The 26,896-nt window shown below is 30.8% G+C and overlaps 8 non-coding genes across 8 annotated transcripts; all 8 read left to right on the top strand.

The window, feature by feature from the left end:
• Positions 1-1,841: 1,841 nt before the first annotated feature.
• TRNAR-UCG (transfer RNA arginine (anticodon UCG)) lies at positions 1,842-1,914 on the top strand. Its single transcript has one exon. It is a non-coding gene; the product is annotated as a tRNA-Arg (tRNA).
• A 3,764-nt stretch (positions 1,915-5,678) lies between these two features.
• TRNAR-UCG (transfer RNA arginine (anticodon UCG)) lies at positions 5,679-5,751 on the top strand. The gene has a single exon. It is a non-coding gene; the product is annotated as a tRNA-Arg (tRNA).
• An 886-nt stretch (positions 5,752-6,637) lies between these two features.
• Positions 6,638-6,710, top strand: TRNAR-UCG (transfer RNA arginine (anticodon UCG)). Its single transcript has one exon. It is a non-coding gene; the product is annotated as a tRNA-Arg (tRNA).
• A 5,664-nt stretch (positions 6,711-12,374) lies between these two features.
• Positions 12,375-12,447, top strand: TRNAR-UCG (transfer RNA arginine (anticodon UCG)). Its single transcript has one exon. It is a non-coding gene; the product is annotated as a tRNA-Arg (tRNA).
• Positions 12,448-14,291: 1,844 nt separating this feature from the next.
• TRNAR-UCG (transfer RNA arginine (anticodon UCG)) lies at positions 14,292-14,364 on the top strand. Its single transcript has one exon. It is a non-coding gene; the product is annotated as a tRNA-Arg (tRNA).
• Positions 14,365-16,208: 1,844 nt separating this feature from the next.
• TRNAR-UCG (transfer RNA arginine (anticodon UCG)) lies at positions 16,209-16,281 on the top strand. Its single transcript has one exon. It is a non-coding gene; the product is annotated as a tRNA-Arg (tRNA).
• Positions 16,282-21,961: 5,680 nt separating this feature from the next.
• On the top strand, positions 21,962-22,034 carry TRNAR-ACG (transfer RNA arginine (anticodon ACG)). The gene has a single exon. It is a non-coding gene; the product is annotated as a tRNA-Arg (tRNA).
• Positions 22,035-25,795: 3,761 nt separating this feature from the next.
• Positions 25,796-25,868, top strand: TRNAR-ACG (transfer RNA arginine (anticodon ACG)). Its single transcript has one exon. It is a non-coding gene; the product is annotated as a tRNA-Arg (tRNA).
• The last annotated feature ends 1,028 nt before the right edge of the window (positions 25,869-26,896 follow it).

Genomic DNA, 26,896 nt, shown 5'->3' with positions numbered 1-26,896 from the left:
TTTCATTTTGTCACAATTTGAAATCTTCAAAATCTGCATGAATTCAATGGATGACAATGTTGTAAAGAATGTACATTTCTAAATGTAATTCCCATAGGAAAATAAATACAACATAAACAATGATGTGCATGATGTATACATAGTTATAGGTTTTTTAGGTTTTTGGTGCATAGTAAAAGGTATCCTTTTGGAAAATGTAAGTATTTACCTCTTAACTTGTTCAATTTTGGTAATCTGTGTTGGAAAAAAATCTTTGACCAAATTGATACAATAAAGGATATTTGCATATCTGCATATAAAAATTATATCTCACATGTTTAAAATGAATCATTGAAATCCGAACATCCATAGTCCAATGAGAAATTGCTATAAAGCCTACATCCCTAATATTTTCATAAAACTTAAAAAACCTTTAGGAAAATGTCAGTGTTTACCTGTTAACTTGTTTGATATTGGTAATCTGTGTTGCAAAGCAATTCTTTGACCAAATTGATACTATAATGGTTATTTGCATATCTGCATATAAAAAATACATCTCACATGTTTAGAAGGAATCATTGAAATCAGAACACCCATAGTTCAATGAGAAATTGCTCTAATGCCTACATCCCTAATCTTTTTATAAAACTTTATAGCATGCCTATAGAAAAGTTAAGTTATTTCTCAGCTAAGTTAAGGATTTTACAAAATCTAGGCTATGTGAAAGGTATACTTTGTAATGTTCACTCAACATAAATCACTAAAATATGTTGGATTGCATTTTGTAATTCATATGCAAGTTTTTCCAAAACATATATCTAGAAAAAACTTCTAAATTTTGAATGTTATACTTGAGGTTACTATTACCACACCTTCCACAGGTTCGACAATTTCGACATAGATGACAGCGTGGCATAATGGATGAGGCGTCTGACTTCTGATCAGAAGATTGAGGGTTTGAGTCCCTTCATGGTCAAGTCATTCTTTTTGTCACTATTTGAAATTTTCAAACTCTGCATGAATTCAATGGATGACAATGTTGTAAAGAATGTACATTTCTAAATGTAATTCCCATAGGAAAATAAATACAACATAAACAATTATGTCCATGATGTACACATAGTTATAGGTTTTTTAGGTTTTTGGTGCATAGTAAAAGGTATCCTTTTGGAAAATGTAAGTATTTACCTCTTAACTTGTTCAATTTTGGTAATCTGTGTTGGAAAAAAATCTTTGACCAAATTGATACAATAAAGGATATTTGCATATCTGCATATAAAAATTATATCTCACATGTTTAAAATGAATCATTGAAATCCGAACATCCATAGTCCAATGAGAAATTGCTATAAAGCCTACATCCCTAATATTTTCATAAAACTTAAAAAACCTTTAGGAAAATGTCAGTGTTTACCTGTTAACTTGTTTGATTTTGGTAATCTGTGTTGCAAAGCAATTCTTTGACCAAATTGATACTATAATGGTTATTTGCATATCTGCATATAAAAAATACATCTCACATGTTTAGAAGGAATCAGTGAAATCAGAACAGCCATAGCTCAATGAGAAATTGCTCTAATGCCTACATCCCTAATCTTTTTATAAAACTTTATAGCATGCCTATAGAAAAGTTAAGTTATTTCTCAGCTAAGTTAAGGATTTTACAAAATCTAGGCTATGTGAAAGGTATACTTTGTAATGTTCACTCAACATAAATCACTAAAATATGTTGGATTTCATTTTGTAATTCATATGCAAGTTTTTCCAAAACATATATCTAGAAAAAACTTCTAAATTTTGAATGTTATACTTGAGGTTACTTTTACCACACCTTCCACAGGTTCGACAACTTCGATAAAGATGACCGCGTGGCCTAATGGATAAGGCGTCTGACTTCGGATCAGAAGATTGAGGGTTCGAGTCCCTTCGTGGTCGAGTCTTTCATTTTGTCACAATTTGAAATCTTCAAAATCTGCATGAATTCAATGGATGACAATGTTGTAAAGAATGTACATTTCTAAATGTAATTCCCATAGGAAAATAAATACAACATAAACAATGATGTGCATGATGTACACATAGTTATAGTTTTTTTTTAAGGTTTTTGGTGCATAGTTAAAGGTATCCTTTTGGAAAAGGTAAGTATTTACCTGTTAACTTGTTCAATTTTGGTAATCTGTGTTGGAAAAAAATCTTTGACCAAATTGATACAATAAAGGATATTACATATCTGCATATAAAAATTATATCTCACATGTTTAAAATGAATCATTGAAATCCAAACATCCATAGTCCAATGAGAAATTGCTATAAAGCCTACATCCCTAATATTTTCATAATTCTTAAAAAACCTTTAGGAAAATGTAAGTGTTTACCTGTTAACTTGTTTGATTTTGGAAATCTGTGTTGCAAAGCAGTTCTTTGACCAAATTGATACTATAATGGTTATTTGCATATCTGCATATAAAAAATACATCTCACATGTTTAGAAGGAATCAGTGAAATCAGAACACCCATAGTTCAATGAGAAATTGCTCTAATGCCTACATCCCTAATCTTTTTATAAAACTTTATAGCATGCCTATAGAAAAGTTAAGTTATTTCTCAGCTAAGTTAAGGATTTTACAAAATCTAGGCTATGTGAAAGGTATACTTTGTAATGTTCACTCAACATAAATCACTAAAATATGTTGGATTTCATTTTGTAATTCATATGAAAGTTTTTCCAAAACATACCTCTAGAAAAAGCTTCTAAATTTTGAATGTTATACTTGAGGTTACTATTACCACAACTTCCACAGGTTTGACAATTTCGACATAGATGACAGCGTGGCATAATGGATGAGGCGTCTGACTTCTGATCAGAAGATTGAGGGCTCGTGTCCCTTCATGGTCAAGTCATTCTTTTTGTCACTATTTGAAATCTTCAAACTCTGCTTGAATTCAATGGATGACAATGTTGTAAAGAATGCACATTTCTAAATGTAATTCCCATAGGAAAATAAATACAACATAAACAATGATGTGCATGATGTACACATAGTTATAGGTTTTTTAGGTTTTTGGTGCATAGTAAAAGGTATCCTTTTGGAAAATGTAAGTACTTACCTCTTAACTTGTTCAATTTTGGTAATCTGTGTTGGAAAAAAATCTTTGACCAAATTGATACAATAAAGGATATTTGCATATCTGCATATAAAAATTATATCTCACATGTTTAAAATGAATCATTGAAATCCGAACATCCATAGTCCAATGAGAAATTGCTATAAAGCCTACATCCCTAATATTTTCATAAAACTTAAAAAACCTTTAGGAAAATGTCAGTGTTTACCTGTTAACTTGTTTGATTTTGGTAATCTGTGTTGCAAAGCAATTCTTTTACCAAATTGATACTATAATGGTTATTTGCATATCTGCATATAAAAAATACATCTCACATGTTTAGAAGGAATCACTGAAATCAGAACAGCCATAGCTCAATGAGAAATTGCTCTAATGCCTACATCCCTAATCTTTTTATAAAACTTTATAGCATGCCTATAGAAAAGTTAAGTTATTTCTCAGCTAAGTTAAGGATTTTACAAAATCTAGGCTATGTGAAAGGTATACTTTGTAATGTTCACTCAACATAAATCACTAAAATATGTTGGATTTTATTTTGTAATTCATATGCAAGTTTTTCCAAAACATACCTCTAGAAAAAGCTTCTAAATTTTGAATGTTATACTTGAGGTTACTATTACCACACCTTCCACAGGTTCGACAATTTCGACATAGATGACAGCGTGGCATAATGGATGAGGTGTCTGACTTCTGATCAGAAGATTGAGGGTTCGTGTCCCTTCGTGGTCAAGTCATTCTTTTTGTCACTATTTGAAATCTTCAAACTCTGCATGAATTCAATGGATGACAATGTTGTAAAGAATGTACATTTCTAACTGTAATTCCCATAGGAAAATAAATACAACATAAACAATGATGTGCATGATGTATACATAGTTATAGGTTTTTTAGGTTTTTGGTGCATAGTAAAAGGTATCCTTTTGGAAAATGTAAGTATTTACCTCTTAACTTGTTCAATTTTGGTAATCTGTGTTGGAAAAAAATCTTTGACCAAATTGATACAATGAAGGATATTTGCATATCTGCATATAAAAATTATATCTCACATGTTTAAAATGAATCATTGAAATCCGAACATCCATAGTCCAATGAGAAATTGCTATAAAGCCTACATCCCTAATATTTTCATAATTCTTAAAAAACCTTTAGGAAAATGTAAGTGTTTACCTGTTAACTTGTTTGATTTTGGTAATCTGTGTTGCAAAGCAGTTCTTTGACCAAATTGATACTATAATGGTTATTTGCATATCTGCATATAAAAAATACATCTCACATGTTTAGAAGGAATCAGTGAAATCAGAACACCCATAGTTCAATGAGAAATTGCTCTAATGCCTACATCCCTAATCTTTTTATAAAACTTTATAGCATGCCTGTAGAAAAGTTAAGTTATTTCTCAGCTAAGTTAAGGATTTTACAAAATCTAGGCTATGTGAAAGGTATACTTTGTAATGTTCACTCAACATAAATCACTAAAATATGTTGGATTTCATTTTGTAATTCATATGCAAGTTTTTCCAAAACATATATCTAGAAAAAACTTCTACATTTTGAATGTTATACTTGAGGTTACTTTTACCACACCTTCCACAGGTTCGACAACTTCTATAAAGATGACCGCGTGGCCTAATGGATAAGGCATCTGACTTCAGATCAGAAGATTGAGGGTTTGAGTCCCTTCGTGGTCGAGTCTTTCATTTTGTCACAATTTGAAATCTTCAAACTCTGCATGAATTCAATGGATGACAATGTTGTAAAGAATGTACATTTCTAAATGTAATTCCCATAGGAAAATAAATACAACATAAACAATGATGTGCATGATGTACACATAGTTATAGTTTTTTTAGGTTTTTGGTGCACAGTAAAAGGTATCCTTTTGGAAAAGGTAAGTATTTACCTGTTAACTTGTTCAATTTTGGTAATCTGTGTTGGAAAAAAATCTTTGACCAAATTGATACAATAAAGGATATTGCATATCTGCATATAAAAATTATATCTCACATGTTTGAAATGAATCATTGAAATCCGAACATCCATAGTCCAATGAGAAATTGCTATAAAGCCTACATCCCTAATATTTTCATAAAACTTAAAAAACCTTTAGGAAAATGTCAGTGTTTACCTGTTAACTTGTTTGATTTTGGTAATCTGTGTTGCAAAGCAATTCTTTGACAAAATTGATACTATAATGGTTATTTGCATATCTGCATATAAAAAATACATCTCACATGTTTAGAAGGAATCAGTGAAATCAGAACAGCCATAGCTCAATGAGAAATTGCTCTTATGCCTACATCCCTAATCTTTTTATAAAACTTTACAGCATGCCTATAGAAAAGTTAAGTTACTTCTCAGCTAAGTTAAGGATTTTACAAAATCTAGGCTATGTGAAAGGTATACTTTGTAATGTTCACTCAACATAAATCACTAAAATATGTTGGATTTCATTTTGTAATTCATATGCAAGTTTTTCCAAAACATATATCTAGAAAAAACTTCTAAATTTTGAATGTTATACTTGAGGTTACTATTACCACACCTTCCACAGGTTCAACAACTTCTGTAAACATGACTGCGTGGCCTAATGGATAAGGCGTCTGACTTCGGATCAGAAGATTGAGGGTTCGAGTCCCTTCGTGGTCGAGTCTTTCATTTTGTCACAATTTGAAATCTTCAAAGTCTGCATGAATTCAATGGATGACAATGTTGTAAAGAATGTACATTTCTAAATGTAATTCCCATAGGAAAATAAATACAACATAAACAATGATGTCCATGATGTACACATAGTTATAGTTTTTTTAGGTTTTTGGTGCATAGTAAAAGGTATCCTTTTGGAAAATGTAAGTATTTACCTCTTAACTTGTTCAATTTTGGTAATCTGTGTTGGAAAAAAATCTTTGACCAAATTGATACAATAAAGGATATTTGCATATCTGCATATAAAAATTATATCTCACATGTTTAAAATGAATCATTGAAATCCGAACATCCATAGTCCAATGAGAAATTGCTATAAAGCCTACATCCCTAATATTTTCATAAAACTTAAAAAACCTTTAGGAAAATGTCAGTGTTTACCTGTTAACTTGTTTGATTTTGGTAATCTGTGTTGCAAAGCAATTCTTTGACCAAATTGATACTATAATGGTTATTTGCATATCTGCATATAAAAAATACATCTCACATGTTTAGAAGGAATCAGTGAAATCAGAACAGCCATAGCTCAATGAGAAATTGCTCTAATGCCTACATCCCTAATCTTTTTATAAAACTTTATAGCATGCCTATAGAAAAGTTAAGTTATTTCTCAGCTAAGTTAAGGATTTTACAAAATCTAGGCTATGTGAAAGGTATACTTTGTAATGTTCACTCAACATAAATCACTAAAATATGTTGGATTTCATTTTGTAATTCATATGCAAGTTTTTCCAAAACATATATCTAGAAAAAACTTCTAAATTTTGAATGTTATACTTGAGGTTACTTTTACCACACCTTCCACAGGTTCGACAACTTCTATAAAGATGACCGCGTGGCCTAATGGATAAGGCGTCTGACTTCGGATCAGAAGATTGAGGGTTCGAGTCCCTTCGTGGTCGAGTCTTTCATTTTGTCACAATTTGAAATCTTCAAAATCTGCATGAATTCAATGGATGACAATGTTGTAAAGAATGTACATTTCTAAATGTAATTCCCATAGGAAAATAAATACAACATAAACAATGATGTGCATGATGTACACATAGTTATAGTTTTTTTTTAAGGTTTTTGGTGCATAGTTAAAGGTATCCTTTTGGAAAAGGTAAGTATTTACCTGTTAACTTGTTCAATTTTGGTAATCTGTGTTGGAAAAAAATCTTTGACCAAATTGATACAATAAAGGATATTACATATCTGCATATAAAAATTATATCTCACATGTTTAAAATGAATCATTGAAATCCAAACATCCATAGTCCAATGAGAAATTGCTATAAAGCCTACATCCCTAATATTTTCATAATTCTTAAAAAACCTTTAGGAAAATGTAAGTGTTTACCTGTTAACTTGTTTGATTTTGGAAATCTGTGTTGCAAAGCAGTTCTTTGACCAAATTGATACTATAATGGTTATTTGCATATCTGCATATAAAAAATACATCTCACATGTTTAGAAGGAATCAGTGAAATCAGAACACCCATAGTTCAATGAGAAATTGCTCTAATGCCTACATCCCTAATCTTTTTATAAAACTTTATAGCATGCCTATAGAAAAGTTAAGTTATTTCTCAGCTAAGTTAAGGATTTTACAAAATCTAGGCTATGTGAAAGGTATACTTTGTAATGTTCACTCAACATAAATCACTAAAATATGTTGGATTTCATTTTGTAATTCATATGAAAGTTTTTCCAAAACATACCTCTAGAAAAAGCTTCTAAATTTTGAATGTTATACTTGAGGTTACTATTACCACAACTTCCACAGGTTTGACAATTTCGACATAGATGACAGCGTGGCATAATGGATGAGGCGTCTGACTTCTGATCAGAAGATTGAGGGCTCGTGTCCCTTCATGGTCAAGTCATTCTTTTTGTCACTATTTGAAATCTTCAAACTCTGCTTGAATTCAATGGATGACAATGTTGTAAAGAATGCACATTTCTAAATGTAATTCCCATAGGAAAATAAATACAACATAAACAATGATGTGCATGATGTACACATAGTTATAGGTTTTTTAGGTTTTTGGTGCATAGTAAAAGGTATCCTTTTGGAAAATGTAAGTACTTACCTCTTAACTTGTTCAATTTTGGTAATCTGTGTTGGAAAAAAATCTTTGACCAAATTGATACAATAAAGGATATTTGCATATCTGCATATAAAAATTATATCTCACATGTTTAAAATGAATCATTGAAATCCGAACATCCATAGTCCAATGAGAAATTGCTATAAAGCCTACATCCCTAATATTTTCATAAAACTTAAAAAACCTTTAGGAAAATGTCAGTGTTTACCTGTTAACTTGTTTGATTTTGGTAATCTGTGTTGCAAAGCAATTCTTTTACCAAATTGATACTATAATGGTTATTTGCATATCTGCATATAAAAAATACATCTCACATGTTTAGAAGGAATCACTGAAATCAGAACAGCCATAGCTCAATGAGAAATTGCTCTAATGCCTACATCCCTAATCTTTTTATAAAACTTTATAGCATGCCTATAGAAAAGTTAAGTTATTTCTCAGCTAAGTTAAGGATTTTACAAAATCTAGGCTATGTGAAAGGTATACTTTGTAATGTTCACTCAACATAAATCACTAAAATATGTTAGATTTTATTTTGTAATTCATATGCAAGTTTTTCCAAAACATACCTCTAGAAAAAGCTTCTAAATTTTGAATGTTATACTTGAGGTTACTATTACCACACCTTCCACAGGTTCGACAATTTCGACATAGATGACAGCGTGGCATAATGGATGAGGTGTCTGACTTCTGATCAGAAGATTGAGGGTTCGTGTCCCTTCGTGGTCAAGTCATTCTTTTTGTCACTATTTGAAATCTTCAAACTCTGCATGAATTCAATGGATGACAATGTTGTAAAGAATGTACATTTCTAACTGTAATTCCCATAGGAAAATAAATACAACATAAACAATGATGTGCATGATGTATACATAGTTATAGGTTTTTTAGGTTTTTGGTGCATAGTAAAAGGTATCCTTTTGGAAAATGTAAGTATTTACCTCTTAACTTGTTCAATTTTGGTAATCTGTGTTGGAAAAAAATCTTTGACCAAATTGATACAATGAAGGATATTTGCATATCTGCATATAAAAATTATATCTCACATGTTTAAAATGAATCATTGAAATCCGAACATCCATAGTCCAATGAGAAATTGCTATAAAGCCTACATCCCTAATATTTTCATAATTCTTAAAAAACCTTTAGGAAAATGTAAGTGTTTACCTGTTAACTTGTTTGATTTTGGTAATCTGTGTTGCAAAGCAGTTCTTTGACCAAATTGATACTATAATGGTTATTTGCATATCTGCATATAAAAAATACATCTCACATGTTTAGAAGGAATCAGTGAAATCAGAACACCCATAGTTCAATGAGAAATTGCTCTAATGCCTACATCCCTAATCTTTTTATAAAACTTTATAGCATGCCTGTAGAAAAGTTAAGTTATTTCTCAGCTAAGTTAAGGATTTTACAAAATCTAGGCTATGTGAAAGGTATACTTTGTAATGTTCACTCAACATAAATCACTAAAATATGTTGGATTTCATTTTGTAATTCATATGCAAGTTTTTCCAAAACATATATCTAGAAAAAACTTCTACATTTTGAATGTTATACTTGAGGTTACTTTTACCACACCTTCCACAGGTTCGACAACTTCTATAAAGATGACCGCGTGGCCTAATGGATAAGGCATCTGACTTCAGATCAGAAGATTGAGGGTTCGAGTCCCTTCGTGGTCGAGTCTTTCATTTTGTCACAATTTGAAATCTTCAAACTCTGCATGAATTCAATGGATGACAATGTTGTAAAGAATGTACATTTCTAAATGTAATTCCCATAGGAAAATAAATACAACATAAACAATGATGTGCATGATGTACACATAGTTATAGTTTTTTTAGGTTTTTGGTGCACAGTAAAAGGTATCCTTTTGGAAAAGGTAAGTATTTACCTGTTAACTTGTTCAATTTTGGTAATCTGTGTTGGAAAAAAATCTTTGACCAAATTGATACAATAAAGGATATTGCATATCTGCATATAAAAATTATATCTCACATGTTTGAAATGAATCATTGAAATCCGAACATCCATAGTCCAATGAGAAATTGCTATAAAGCCTACATCCCTAATATTTTCATAAAACTTAAAAAACCTTTAGGAAAATGTCAGTGTTTACCTGTTAACTTGTTTGATTTTGGTAATCTGTGTTGCAAAGCAATTCTTTGACAAAATTGATACTATAATGGTTATTTGCATATCTGCATATAAAAAATACATCTCACATGTTTAGAAGGAATCAGTGAAATCAGAACAGCCATAGCTCAATGAGAAATTGCTCTTATGCCTACATCCCTAATCTTTTTATAAAACTTTACAGCATGCCTATAGAAAAGTTAAGTTACTTCTCAGCTAAGTTAAGGATTTTACAAAATCTAGGCTATGTGAAAGGTATACTTTGTAATGTTCACTCAACATAAATCACTAAAATATGTTGGATTTCATTTTGTAATTCATATGCAAGTTTTTCCAAAACATATATCTAGAAAAAACTTCTAAATTTTGAATGTTATACTTGAGGTTACTATTACCACACCTTCCACAGGTTCAACAACTTCTGTAAACATGACTGCGTGGCCTAATGGATAAGGCGTCTGACTTCGGATCAGAAGATTGAGGGTTCGAGTCTTTCATTTTGTCACAATTTGAAATCTTCAAAGTCTGCATGAATTCAATGGATGACAATGTTGTAAAGAATGTACATTTCTAAATGTAATTCCCATAGGAAAATAAATACAACATAAACAATGATGTGCATGATGTACACATAGTTATAGTTTTTTTAGGTTTTTGGTGCATAGTAAAAGGTATCCTTTTGGAAAAGGTAAGTATTTACCTGTTAACTTGTTCAATTTTGGTAATCTGTGTTGGAAAAAAATCTTTGACCAAATTGATACAATAAAGGATATTGCATATCTGCATATAAAAATTATATCTCACATGTTTAAAATGAATCATTGAAATCCGAACATCCATAGTCCAATGAGAAATTGCCATAAAGCCTACATCCCTAATATTTTCATAAAACTTAAAAAACCTTTAGGAAAATGTAAGTGTTTACCTGTTAACTTGTTTGATTTTGGTAATCTGTGTTGCAAAGCAGTTCTTTGACCAAATTGATACTATAATGGTTATTTGCATATCTGCATATAAAAAATACATCTCACATGTTTAGAAGGAATCAGTGAAATCAGAACACCCATAGTTCAATGAGAAATTGCTCTAATGCCTACATCCCTAATCTTTTCATAAAACTTTATAGCATGCCTATAGAAAAGTTAAGTTATTTCTCAGCTAAGTTAAGGATTTTACAAAATCTAGGCTATGTGAAAGGTATACTTTGTAATGTTCACTCAACATAAATCACTAAAATATGTTGGATTTCATTTTGTAATTCATATGCAAGTTTTTCCAAAACATACCTCTAGAAAAAGCTTCTAAATTTTGAATGTTATACTTGAGGTTACTATTACCACACCTTCCACAGGTTCGACAATTTCGACATAGATGACAGCGTGGCATAATGGATGAGGCGTCTGACTTCTGATCAGAAGCTTGAGGATTCGTGTCCCTTCATGGTCAAGTCATTCTTTTTGTCACTATTTGAAATCTTCAAACTCTGCATGAATTCAATGGATGACAATGTTGTAAAGAATGTACATTTCTAAATGTAATTCCCATAGGAAAATAAATACAACATAAACAATGATGTGCATGATGTACACATAGTTATAGGTTTTTTAGGTTTTTGGTGCATAGTAAAAGGTATCCTTTTGGAAAATGTAAGTATTTACCTGTTAACTTGTTCAATTTTGGTAATCTGTGTTGGAAAAAATCTTTGACCAAATTGATACAATAAAGGATATTTGCATATCTGCATATAAAAATTATATCTCACATGTTTGAAATGAATCATTGAAATCCGAACATCCATAGTCCAATGAGAAATTGCTATAAAGCCTACATCCCTAATATTTTCATAAAACTTAAAAAACCTTTAGGAAAATGTCAGTGTTTACCTGTTAACTTGTTTGATTTTGGTAATCTGTGTTGCAAAGCAATTCTTTGACAAAATTGATACTATAATGGTTATTTGCATATCTGCATATAAAAAATACATCTCACATGTTTAGAAGGAATCAGTGAAATCAGAACAGCCATAGCTCAATGAGAAATTGCTCTTATGCCTACATCCCTAATCTTTTTATAAAACTTTACAGCATGCCTATAGAAAAGTTAAGTTATTTCTCAGCTAAGTTAAGGATTTTACAAAATCTAGGCTATGTGAAAGGTATACTTTGTAATGTTCACTCAACATAAATCACTAAAATATGTTGGATTTCATTTTGTAATTCATATGCAAGTTTTTCCAAAACATATATCTAGAAAAAACTTCTAAATTTTGAATGTTATACTTGAGGTTACTATTACCACACCTTCCACAGGTTCAACAACTTCTATAAACATGACTGCGTGGCCTAATGGATAAGGCGTCTGACTTCGGATCAGAAGATTGAGGGTTCGAGTCCCTTCGAGGTCGAGTCTTTCATTTTGTCACAATTTGAAATCTTCAAAGTCTGCATGAATTCAATGGATGACAATGTTGTAAAGAATGTACATTTCTAAATGTAATTCCCATAGGAAAATAAATACAACATAAACAATGATGTGCATGATGTACACATAGTTATAGTTTTTTTAGGTTTTTGGTGCATAGTAAAAGGTATCCTTTTGGAAAAGGTAAGTATTTACCTGTTAACTTGTTCAATTTTGGTAATCTGTGTTGGAAAAAAATCTTTGACCAAATTGATACAATAAAGGATATTGCATATCTGCATATAAAAATTATATCTCACATGTTTAAAATGAATCATTGAAATCCGAACATCCATAGTCCAATGAGAAATTGCCATAAAGCCTACATCCCTAATATTTTCATAAAACTTAAAAAACCTTTAGGAAAATGTAAGTGTTTACCTGTTAACTTGTTTGATTTTGGTAATCTGTGTTGCAAAGCAGTTCTTTGACCAAATTGATACTATAATGGTTATTTGCATATCTGCATATAAAAAATACATCTCACATGTTTAGAAGGAATCAGTGAAATCAGAACACCCATAGTTCAATGAGAAATTGCTCTAATGCCTACATCCCTAATCTTTTCATAAAACTTTATAGCATGCCTATAGAAAAGTTAAGTTATTTCTCAGCTAAGTTAAGGATTTTACAAAATCTAGGCTATGTGAAAGGTATACTTTGTAATGTTCACTCAACATAAATCACTAAAATATGTTGGATTTCATTTTGTAATTCATATGCAAGTTTTTCCAAAACATACCTCTAGAAAAAGCTTCTAAATTTTGAATGTTATACTTGAGGTTACTATTACCACACCTTCCACAGGTTCGACAATTTCGACATAGATGACAGCGTGGCATAATGGATGAGGCGTCTGACTTCTGATCAGAAGATTGAGGATTCGTGTCCCTTCATGGTCAAGTCATTCTTTTTGTCACTATTTGAAATCTTCAAACTCTGCATGAATTCAATGGATGACAATGTTGTAAAGAATGTACATTTCTAAATGTAATTCCCATAGGAAAATAAATACAACATAAACAATGATGTGCATGATGTACACATAGTTATAGGTTTTTTAGGTTTTTGGTGCATAGTAAAAGGTATCCTTTTGGAAAATGTAAGTATTTACCTGTTAACTTGTTCAATTTTGGTAATCTGTGTTGGAAAAAAATCTTTGACCAAATTGATACAATAAAGGATATTTGCATATCTGCATATGAAAATTATATCTCACATGTTTAAAATGAATCATTGAAATCCTAACATCCATAGTCCAATGAGAAATTGCTATAAAGCCTACATCCCTAATATTTTCATAAAACTTAAAAAACCTTTAGGAAAATGTCAGTGTTTACCTGTTAACTTGTTTGATTTTGGTAATCTGTGTTGCAAAGCAATTCTTTGACCAAATTGATACTATAATGGTTATTTGCATATCTGCATATAAAAAATACATCTCACATGTTTAGAAGGAATCAGTGAAATCAGAACAGCCATAGCTCAATGAGAAATTGCTCTAATGCCTACATCCCTAATCTTTTTTTAAAACTTTATAGCATGCCTATAGAAAAGTTAAGTTATTTCTCAGCTAAGTTAAGGATTTTACAAAATCTAGGATATGTGAAAGGTATACTTTGTAATGTTCACTCAACATAAATCACTAAAATATGTTGGATTTCATTTTGTAATTCATATGCAAGTTTTTCCAAAACATATATCTAGAAAAAACTTCTAAATTTTGAATGTTATACTTGAGGTTACTTTTACCAGACCTTCCACAGGTTCGACAACTTCTATAAAGATGACTGCGTGGCCTAATGGATAAGGCGTCTGACTTCGGATCAGAAGATTGAGGGTTCGAGTCCCTTCGAGGTCGAGTCATTCATTTTGTCACAATTTGAAATCTTCAAACTCTGCATGAATTCAATGAATGACAATGTTGTAAAGAATGTACATTTCTAAATGTAATTCCCATAGGAAAATAAATACAACATAAACAATGATGTGCATGATGTACACATAGTTATATTTTTTTTATGTTTTTGGTGCATAGTAAAAGGTATCCTTTTGGAAAAGGTAAGTATTTACCTGTTAACTTGTTCAATTTTGGTAATCTGTGTTGGAAAAAAATCTTTGACCAAATTGATACAATAAAGGATATTGCATATCTGCATATAAAAATTATATCTCACATGTTTAAAATGAATCATTGAAATCCGAACATCCATAGTCCAATGAGAAATTGCCATAAAGCCTACATCCCTAATATTTTCATAAAACTTAAAAAACCTTTAGGAAAATGTAAGTGTTTACCTGTTAACTTGTTTGATTTTGGTAATCTGTGTTGCAAAGCAGTTCTTTGACCAAATTGATACTATAATGGTTATTTGCATATCTGCATATAAAAAATACATCTCACATGTTTAGAAGGAATCAGTGAAATCAGAACACCCATAGTTCAATGAGAAATTGCTCTAATGCCTACATCCCTAATCTTTTCATAAAACTTTATAGCATGCCTATAGAAAAGTTAAGTTATTTCTCAGCTAAGTTAAGGATTTTACAAAATCTAGGCTATGTGAAAGGTATACTTTGTAATGTTCACTCAACATAAATCACTAAAATATGTTGGATTTCATTTTGTAATTCATATGCAAGTTTTTCCAAAACATACCTCTAGAAAAAGCTTCTAAATTTTGAATGTTATACTTGAGGTTACTATTACCACACCTTCCACAGGTTCGACAATTTCGACATAGATGACAGCGTGGCATAATGGATGAGGCGTCTGACTTCTGATCAGAAGATTGAGGATTCGTGTCCCTTCATGGTCAAGTCATTCTTTTTGTCACAATTTGAAATCTTCAAACTCTGCATGAATTCAATGGATGACAATGTTGTAAAGAATGTACATTTCTAAATGTAATTCCCATAGGAAAATAAATACAACATAAACAATGATGTGCATGATGTACACATAGTTATAGGTTTTTTAGGTTTTTGGTGCATAGTAAAAGGTATCCTTTTGGAAAATGTAAGTATTTACCTGTTAACTTGTTCAATTTTGGTAATCTGTGTTGGAAAAAAATCTTTGACCAAATTGATACAATAAAGGATATTTGCATATCTGCATATAAAAATTATATCTCACATGTTTGAAATGATTCATTGAAATCCGAACATCCATAGTCCAATGAGAAATTGCTATAAAGCCTACATCCCTAATATTTTCATAAAACTTAAAAAACCTTTAGGAAAATGTCAGTGTTTACCTGTTAACTTGTTTGATTTTGGTAATCTGTGTTGCAAAGCAATTCTTTGACAAAATTGATACTATAATGGTTATTTGCATATCTGCATATAAAAAATACATCTCACATGTTTAGAAGGAATCAGTGAAATCAGAACAGCCATAGCTCAATGAGAAATTGCTCTTATGCCTACATCCCTAATCTTTTTATAAAACTTTACAGCATGCCTATAGAAAAGTTAAGTTATTTCTCAGCTAAGTTAAGGATTTTACAAAATCTAGGCTATGTGAAAGGTATACTTTGTAATGTTCACTCAACATAAATCACTAAAATATGTTGGATTTCATTTTGTAATTCATATGCAAGTTTTTCCAAAACATATATCTAGAAAAAACTTCTAAATTTTGAATGTTATACTTGAGGTTACTATTACCAGACCTTCCACAGGTTCGACAACTTCTATAAAGATGACCGCGTGGCCTAATGGATAAGGCGTCTGACTTCGGATCAGAAGATTGAGGGTTCGAGTCCCTTCGAGGTCGAGTCATTCATTTTGTCACAATTTGAAATCTTCAAACTCTGCATGAATTCAATGAATGACAATGTTGTAAAGAATGTACATTTCTAAATGTAATTCCCATAGGAAAATAAATACAACATAAACAATGATGTGCATGATGTACACATAGTTATAGTTTTTTTAGGTTTTTGGTGCATAGTAAAAGGTATCCTTTTGGAAAAGGTAAGTATTTACCTGTTAACTTGTTCAATTTTGGTAATCTGTTTTGGAAAAAAATCTTTGACCAAATTGATACAATAAAGGATATTACATATCTGCATATAAAAATTATATCTCACATGTTTAAAATGAATCATTGAAATCCGAACATCCATAGTCCAATGAGAAATTGCTATAAAGCCTACATCCCTAATATTTTCATAATTCTTAAAAAACCTTTAGGAAAATGTAAGTGTTTACCTGTTAACTTGTTTGATTTTGGTAATCTGTGTTGCAAAGCAGTTCTTTGACCAAATTGATACTATAATGGTTATTTGCATATCTGCATATAAAAAATACATCTCACATGTTTAGAAGGAATCAGTGAAATCAGAACACCCATAGTTCAATGAGAAATTGCTCTAATGCCTACATCCCTAATCTTTTTATAAAACTTTATAGCATGCCTGTAGAAAAGTTAAGTTATTTCTCAGCTAACTTAAGGATTTTACAAAATCTAGGCTATGTGAAAGGTATACTTTGTAATGTTCACTCAACATAAATCACTAAAATATGTTGGATTTCAGTTTTGTAATTCATATGCAAGTTTTTCCAAAACATACCTCTAGAAAAAGCTTCTAAATTTTGAATGTTATACTTGAGGTTACTATTACCACACCTTCCACAGGTTTGACAATTTTGACATAGATGACAGCGTGGCATAATGGATGAGGCGTCTGACTTCTGATCAGAAGATTGAGGGTTCGTGTCCCTTCATGGTCAAGTCATTCTTTTTGTCACTATTTGAAATCTTCAAACTCTGCATGAATTCAATGGATGACAATGTTGTAAAGAATGCACATTTCTAAATGTAATTCCCATAGGAAAATAAATACAACATAAACAATGATGTGCATGATGTACACATAGTTATAGGTTTTTTAGGTTTTTGGTGCATAGTAAAAGGTATCCTTTTGGAAAATGTAAGTATTTACCTCTTAACTTGTTCAATTTTGGTAATCTGTGTTGGAAAAAAATCGTTGACCAAATTGATACAATAAAGGATATTTGCATATCTGCATATAAAAATTATATCTCACATGTTTAAAATGAATCATTGAAATCCAAACATCCATAGTCCAATGAGAAATTGCTATAAAGCCTACATCCCTAATATTTTCATAAAACTTAAAAAACCTTTAGGAAAATGTCAGTGTTTACTTGTTAACTTGTTTGATTTTGGTAATCTGTGTTGCAAAGCAATTCTTTGACCAAATTGATACTATAATGGTTATTTGCATATCTGCATATAAAAAATACATCTCACATGTTTAGAAGGAATCAGTGAAATCAGAACAGCCATAGCTCAATGAGAAATTGCTCTAATGCCTACATCCCTAATCTTTTTATAAAACTTTATAGCATGCCTATAGAAAAGTTAAGTTATTTCTCAGCTAAGTTAAGGATTTTACAAAATCTAGGATATGTGAAAGGTATACTTTGTAATGTTCACTCAACATAAATCACTAAAATATGTTGGATTTCATTTTGTAATTCATATGCAAGTTTTTCCAAAACATATATCTAGAAAAAACTTCTAAATTTTTAATGTTATACTTGAGGTTACTTTTACCACACCTTCCACAGGTTCGACAACTTCTATAAAGATGACCGCGTGGCCTAATGGATAAGGCGTCTGACTTCAGATCAGAAGATTGAGGGTTCGAGTCCCTTCGTGGTCGAGTCTTTCATTTTGTCACAATTTGAAATCTTCAAACTCTGCATGAATTCAATGGATGACAATGTTGTAAAGAATGTACATTTCTAAATGTAATTCCCATAGGAAAATAAATACAACATAAACAATGATGTGCATGATGTACACATAGTTATAGTTTTTTTAGGTTTTTGGTGCATAGTAAAAGGTATCCTTTTGGAAAAGGTAAGTATTTACCTGTTAACTTGTTCAATTTTGGTAATCTGTGTTGGAAAAAAATCTTTGACCAAATTGATACAATAAAGGATATTACATATCTGCATATAAAAATTATATCTCACATGTTTAAAATGAATCATTGAAATCCGAACATCCATAGTCCAATGAGAAATTGCTATAAAGCCTACATCCCTAATATTTTCATAATTCTTAAAAAACCTTTAGGAAAATGTAAGTGTTTACCTGTTAACTTGTTTGATTTTGGAAATCTGTGTTGCAAAGCAGTTCTTTGACCAAATTGATACTATAATGGTTATTTGCATATCTGCATATAAAAAATACATCTCACATGTTTAGAAGGAATCAGTGAAATCAGAACACCCATAGTTCAATGAGAAATTGCTCTAATGCCTACATCCCTAATCTTTTTATAAAACTTTATAGCATGCCTATAGAAAAGTTAAGTTATTTCTCAGCTAAGTTAAGGATTTTACAAAATCTAGGCTATGTGAAAGGTATACTTTGTAATGTTCACTCAACATAAATCACTAAAATATGTTGGATTTCATTTTGTAATTCATATGAAAGTTTTTCCAAAACATACCTCTAGAAAAAGCTTCTAAATTTTGAATGTTATACTTGAGGTTACTATTACCACAACTTCCACAGGTTTGACAATTTCGACATAGATGACAGCGTGGCATAATGGATGAGGCGTCTGACTTCTGATCAGAAGATTGAGGGCTCATGTCCCTTCATGGTCAAGTCATTCTTTTTGTCACTATTTGAAATCTTCAAACTCTGCTTGAATTCAATGGATGACAATGTTGTAAAGAATGCACATTTCTAAATGTAATTCCCATAGGAAAATAAATACAACATAAACAATGATGTGCATGATGTACACATAGTTATAGTTTTTTTAGGTTTTTGGTGCATAGTAAAAGGTATCCTTTTGGAAAATGTAAGTACTTACCTCTTAACTTGTTCAATTTTGGTAATCTGTGTTGGAAAAAAATCTTTGACCAAATTGATACAATAAAGGATATTTGCATATCTGCATATAAAAATTATATCTCACATGTTTAAAATGAATCATTGAAATCCGAACATCCATAGTCCAATGAGAAATTGCTATAAAGCCTACATCCCTAATATTTTCATAAAACTTAAAAAACCTTTAGGAAAATGTCAGTGTTTACCTGTTAACTTGTTTGATTTTGGAAATCTGTGTTGCAAAGCAGTTCTTTGACCAAATTGATACTATAATGGTTATTTGCATATCTGCATATAAAAAATACATCTCACATGTTTAGAAGGAATCAGTGAAATCAGAACACCCATAGTTCAATGAGAAATTGCTCTAATGCCTACATCCCTAATCTTTTTATAAAACTTTATAGCATGCCTATAGAAAAGTTAAGTTATTTCTCAGCTAAGTTAAGGATTTTACAAAATCTAGGCTATGTGAAAGGTATACTTTGTAATGTTCACTCAACATAAATCACTAAAATATGTTGGATTTTATTTTGTAATTCATATGCAAGTTTTTCCAAAACATACCTCTAGAAAAAGCTTCTAAATTTTGAATGTTATACTTGAGGTTACTATTACCACACCTTCCACAGGTTTGACAATTTCGACATAGATGACAGCGTGGCATAATGGATGAGGTGTCTGACTTCTGATCAGAAGATTGAGGGTTCGTGTCCCTTCGTGGTCAAGTCATTCTTTTTGTCACTATTTGAAATCTTCAAACTCTGCATGAATTCAATGGATGACAATGTTGTAAAGAATGTACATTTCTAACTGTAATTCCCATAGGAAAATAAATACAACATAAACAATGGTGTGCATGATGTATACATAGTTATAGGTTTTTTAGGTTTTTGGTGCATAGTAAAAGGTATCCTTTTGGAAAATGTAAGTATTTACCTCTTAACTTGTTCAATTTTGGTAATCTGTGTTGGAAAAAAATCTTTGACCAAATTGATACAATGAAGGATATTTGCATATCTGCATATAAAAATTATATCTCACATGTTTAAAATGAATCATTGAAATCCGAACATCCATAGTCCAATGAGAAATTGCTATAAAGCCTACATCCCTAATATTTTCATAATTCTTAAAAAACCTTTAGGAAAATGTAAGTGTTTACCTGTTAACTTGTTTGATTTTGGTAATCTGTGTTGCAAAGCAGTTCTTTGACCAAATTGATACTATAATGGTTATTTGCATATCTGCATATAAAAAATACATCTCACATGTTTAGAAGGAATCAGTGAAATCAGAACACCCATAGTTCAATGAGAAATTGCTCTAATGCCTACATCCCTAATCTTTTTATAAAACTTTATAGCATGCCTGTAGAAAAGTTAAGTTATTTCTCAGCTAAGTTAAGGATTTTACAAAATCTAGGCTATGTGAAAGGTATACTTTGTAATGTTCACTCAACATAAATCACTAAAATATGTTGGATTGCATTTTGTAATTCATATGCAAGTTTTTCCAAAACATACCTCTAGAAAAAACATCTAAATTTTGAATGTTATACTTGAGGTTACTATTACCACACCTTCCACAGGTTCGACAATTTCGACATAGATGACAGCATGGCATAATGGATGAGGCGTCTGACTTCTGATCAGAAGATTGAGAGTTCGTGTCCCTTCATGGTCAAGTCATTCTTTTTGTCACTATTTGAAATCTTCAAACTCTGCATGAATTCAATGGATGACAATGTTGTAAAGAATGCACATTTCTAAATGTAATTCCCATAGGAAAATAAATACAACATAAACAATGATGTGCATGATGTACACATATTTATAGGTTTTTTAGGTTTTTGGTGCATAGTAAAAGGTATCCTTTTGGAAAATGTAAGTATTTACCTCTTAACTTGTTCAATTTTGGTAATCTGTGTTGGAAAAAAATCTTTGACCAAATTGATACAATAAAGGATATTTGCATATCTGCATATAAAAATTATATCTCACATGTTTAAAATGAATCATTGAAATCCAAACATCCATAGTCCAATGAGAAATTGCTATAAAGCCTACATCCCTAATATTTTCATAAAACTTAAAAAACCTTTAGGAAAATGTCAGTGTTTACTTGTTAACTTGTTTGATTTTGGTAATCTGTGTTGCAAAGCAATTCTTTGACCAAATTGATACTATAATGGTTATTTGCATATCTGCATATAAAAAATACATCTCACATGTTTAGAAGGAATCAGTGAAATCAGAACAGCCATAGCTCAATGAGAAATTGCTCTAATGCCTACATCCCTAATCTTTTTATAAAACTTTATAGCATGCCTATAGAAAAGTTAAGTTATTTCTCAGCTAAGTTAAGGATTTTACAAAATCTAGGATATGTGAAAGGTATACTTTGTAATGTTCACTCAACATAAATCACTAAAATATGTTGGATTTCATTTTGTAATTCATATGCAAGTTTTTCCAAAACATATATCTAGAAAAAACTTCTAAATTTTGAATGTTATACTTGAGGTTACTTTTACCACACCTTCCACAGGTTCGACAACTTCTATAAAGATGACCGCATGGCCTAATGGATAAGGCGTCTGACTACGGATCAGAAGATTGAGGGTTCGAGTCCCTTCGTGGTCGAGTCTTTCATTTTGTCACAATTTGAAATCTTCAAACTCTGCATGAATTCAATGGATGACAATGTTGTAAAGAATGTACATTTCTAAATGTAATTCCCATAGGAAAATAAATACAACATAAACAATGATGTGCATGATGTACACATAGTTATAGTTTTTTTAGGTTTTTGGTGCATAGTAAAAGGTATCCTTTTGGAAAAGGTAAGTATTTACCTGTTAACTTGTTCAATTTTGGTAATCTGTGTTGGAAAAAAATCTTTGACCAAATTGATACAATAAAGGATATTACATATCTGCATATAAAAATTATATCTCACATGTTTAAAATGAATCATTGAAATCCGAACATCCATAGTCCAATGAGAAATTGCTATAAAGCCTACATCCCTAATATTTTCATAATTCTTAAAAAACCTTTAGGAAAATGTAAGTGTTTACCTGTTAACTTGTTTGATTTTGGAAATCTGTGTTGCAAAGCAGTTCTTTGACCAAATTGATACTGTAATGGTTATTTGCATATCTGCATATAAAAAATACATCTCACATGTTTAGAAGGAATCAGTGAAATCAGAACACCCATAGTTCAATGAGAAATTGCTCTAATGCCTACATCCCTAATCTTTTTATAAAACTTTATAGCATGCCTATAGAAAAGTTAAGTTATTTCTCAGCTAAGTTAAGGATTTTACAAAATCTAGGCTATGTGAAAGGTATACTTTGTAATGTTCACTCAACATAAATCACTAAAATATGTTGGATTTCATTTTGTAATTCATATGAAAGTTTTCCAAAACATACCTCTAGAAAAAGCTTCTAAATTTTGAATGTTATACTTGAGGTTACTATTACCACAACTTCCACAGGTTTGACAATTTCGACATAGATGACAGCGTGGCATAATGGATGAGGCGTCTGACTTCTGATCAGAAGATTGAGGGCTCGTGTCCCTTCATGGTCAAGTCATTCTTTTTGTCACTATTTGAAATCTTCAAACTCTGCTTGAATTCAATGGATGACAATGTTGTAAAGAATGCACATTTCTAAATGTAATTCCCATAGGAAAATAAATACAACATAAACAATGATGTGCATGATGTACACATAGTTATAGGTTTTTTAGGTTTTTGGTGCATAGTAAAAGGTATCCTTTTGGAAAATGTAAGTACTTACCTCTTAACTTGTTCAATTTTGGTAATCTGTGTTGGAAAAAAATCTTTGACCAAATTGATACAATAAAGGATATTTGCATATCTGCATATAAAAATTATATCTCACATGTTTAAAATGAATCATTGAAATCTGAACATCCATAGTCCAATGAGAAATTGCTATAAAGCCTACATCCCTAATATTTTCATAAAACTTAAAAAACCTTTAGGAAAATGTCAGTGTTTACCTGTTAACTTGTTTGATTTTGGTAATCTGTGTTGCAAAGCAATTCTTTGACCAAATTGATACTATAATGGTTATTTGCATATCTGCATATAAAAAATACATCTCACATGTTTAGAAGGAATCAGTGAAATCAGAACAGCCATAGCTCAATGAGAAATTGCTCTAATGCCTACATCCCTAATCTTTTTATAAAACTTTATAGCATGCCTATAGAAAAGTTAAGTTATTTCTCAGCTAAGTTAAGGATTTTACAAAATCTAGGCTATGTGAAAGGTATACTTTGTAATGTTCACTCAACATAAATCACTAAAATATGTTGGATTTCATTTTGTAATTCATATGCAAGTTTTTCCAAAACATATATCTAGAAAAAACTTCTAAATTTTGAATGTTATACTTGAGGTTACTTTTACCACACCTTCCACAGGTTCGACAACTTCTATAAAGATGACCGCGTGGCCTAATGGATAAGGCGTCTGACTTCAGATCAGAAGATTGAGGGTTCGAGTCCCTTCGAGGTCGAGTCATTCATTTTGTCACAATTTGAAATCTTCAAACTCTGCATGAATTCAATGGATGACAATGTTGTAAAGAATGTACATTTCTAAATGTAATTCCCATAGGAAAATAAATACAACATAAACAATGATGTGCATGATGTATACATAGTTATAGGTTTTTTAGGTTTTTGGTGCATAGTAAAAGGTATCCTTTTGGAAAATGTAAGTATTTACCTCTTAACTTGTTCAATTTTGGTAATCTGTGTTGGAAAAAAATCTTTGACCAAATTGATACAATAAAGGATATTTGCATATCTGCATATAAAAATTATATCTCACATGTTTAAAATGAATCATTGAAATCCGAACATCCATAGTCCAATGAGAAATTGCTATAAAGCCTACATCCCTAATATTTTCATAAAACTTAAAAAACCTTTAGGAAAATGTCAGTGTTTACCTGTTAACTTGTTTGATATTGGTAATCTGTGTTGCAAAGCAATTCTTTGACCAAATTGATACTATAATGGTTATTTGCATATCTGCATATAAAAAATACATCTCACATGTTTAGAAGGAATCATTGAAATCAGAACACCCATAGTTCAATGAGAAATTGCTCTAATGCCTACATCCCTAATCTTTTTATAAAACTTTATAGCATGCCTATAGAAAAGTTAAGTTATTTCTCAGCTAAGTTAAGGATTTTACAAAATCTAGGCTATGTGAAAGGTATACTTTGTAATGTTCACTCAACATAAATCACTAAAATATGTTGGATTGCATTTTGTAATTCATATGCAAGTTTTTCCAAAACATATATCTAGAAAAAACTTCTAAATTTTGAATGTTATACTTGAGGTTACTATTACCACACCTTCCACAGGTTCGACAATTTCGACATAGATGACAGCGTGGCATAATGGATGAGGCGTCTGACTTCTGATCAGAAGATTGAGGGTTTGTGTCCCTTCATGGTCAAGTCATTCTTTTTGTCACTATTTGAAATCTTCAAACTCTGCATGAATTCAATGGATGACAATGTTGTAAAGAATGTACATTTCTAAATGTAATTCCCATAGGAAAATAAATACAACATAAACAATTATGTCCATGATGTACACATAGTTATAGGTTTTTTAGGTTTTTGGTGCATAGTAAAAGGTATCCTTTTGGAAAATGTAAGTATTTACCTCTTAACTTGTTCAATTTTGGTAATCTGTGTTGGAAAAAAATCTTTGACCAAATTGATACAATAAAGGATATTTGCATATCTGCATATAAAAATTATATCTCACATGTTTAAAATGAATCATTGAAATCCAAACATCCATAGTCCAATGAGAAATTGCTATAAAGCCTACATCCCTAATATTTTCATAAAACTTAAAAAACCTTTAGGAAAATGTCAGTGTTTACTTGTTAACTTGTTTGATTTTGGTAATCTGTGTTGCAAAGCAATTCTTTGACCAAATTGATACTATAATGGTTATTTGCATATCTGCATATAAAAAATACATCTCACATGTTTAGAAGGAATCAGTGAAATCAGAACAGCCATAGCTCAATGAGAAATTGCTCTAATGCCTACATCCCTAATCTTTTTATAAAACTTTATAGCATGCCTATAGAAAAGTTAAGTTATTTCTCAGCTAAGTTAAGGATTTTACAAAATCTAGGATATGTGAAAGGTATACTTTGTAATGTTCACTCAACATAAATCACTAAAATATGTTGGATTTCATTTTGTAATTCATATGCAAGTTTTTCCAAAACATATATCTAGAAAAAACTTCTAAATTTTGAATGTTATACTTGAGGTTACTTTTACCACACCTTCCACAGGTTCGACAACTTCTATAAAGATGACCGCATGGCCTAATGGATAAGGCGTCTGACTACGGATCAGAAGATTGAGGGTTCGAGTCCCTTCGTGGTCGAGTCTTTCATTTTGTCACAATTTGAAATCTTCAAACTCTGCATGAATTCAATGGATGACAATGTTGTAAAGAATGTACATTTCTAAATGTAATTCCCATAGGAAAATAAATACAACATAAACAATGATGTGCATGATGTACACATAGTTATAGTTTTTTTAGGTTTTTGGTGCATAGTAAAAGGTATCCTTTTGGAAAAGGTAAGTATTTACCTGTTAACTTGTTCAATTTTGGTAATCTGTGTTGGAAAAAAATCTTTGACCAAATTGATACAATAAAGTATATTACATATCTGCATATAAAAATTATATCTCACATGTTTAAAATGAATCATTGAAATCCGAACATCCATAGTCCAATGAGAAATTGCTATAAAGCCTACATCCCTAATATTTTCATAATTCTTAAAAAACCTTTAGGAAAATGTAAGTGTTTACCTGTTAACTTGTTTGATTTTGGAAATCTGTGTTGCAAAGCAGTTCTTTGACCAAATTGATACTGTAATGGTTATTTGCATATCTGCATATAAAAAATACATCTCACATGTTTAGAAGGAATCAGTGAAATCAGAACACCCATAGTTCAATGAGAAATTGCTCTAATGCCTACATCCCTAATCTTTTTATAAAACTTTATAGCATGCCTATAGAAAAGTTAAGTTATTTCTCAGCTAAGTTAAGGATTTTACAAAATCTAGGCTATGTGAAAGGTATACTTTGTAATGTTCACTCAACATAAATCACTAAAATATGTTGGATTTCATTTTGTAATTCATATGAAAGTTTTTCCAAAACATACCTCTAGAAAAAGCTTCTAAATTTTGAATGTTATACTTGAGGTTACTATTACCACAACTTCCACAGGTTTGACAATTTCGACATAGATGACAGCGTGGCATAATGGATGAGGCGTCTGACTTCTGATCAGAAGATTGAGGGCTCGTGTCCCTTCATGGTCAAGTCATTCTTTTTGTCACTATTTGAAATCTTCAAACTCTGCTTGAATTCAATGGATGACAATGTTGTAAA

The sequence above is a fragment of the Taudactylus pleione genome, unplaced genomic scaffold (genome assembly GCF_031769625.1).
Source record: "Taudactylus pleione unplaced genomic scaffold, aTauple2 ptg000914l, whole genome shotgun sequence".
Taxonomy (NCBI): Eukaryota; Metazoa; Chordata; class Amphibia; order Anura; family Myobatrachidae; genus Taudactylus; species Taudactylus pleione.
Note: the sequence above shows the minus strand (reverse complement) of the source record. Positions and strands in the feature narration are given on the sequence as shown.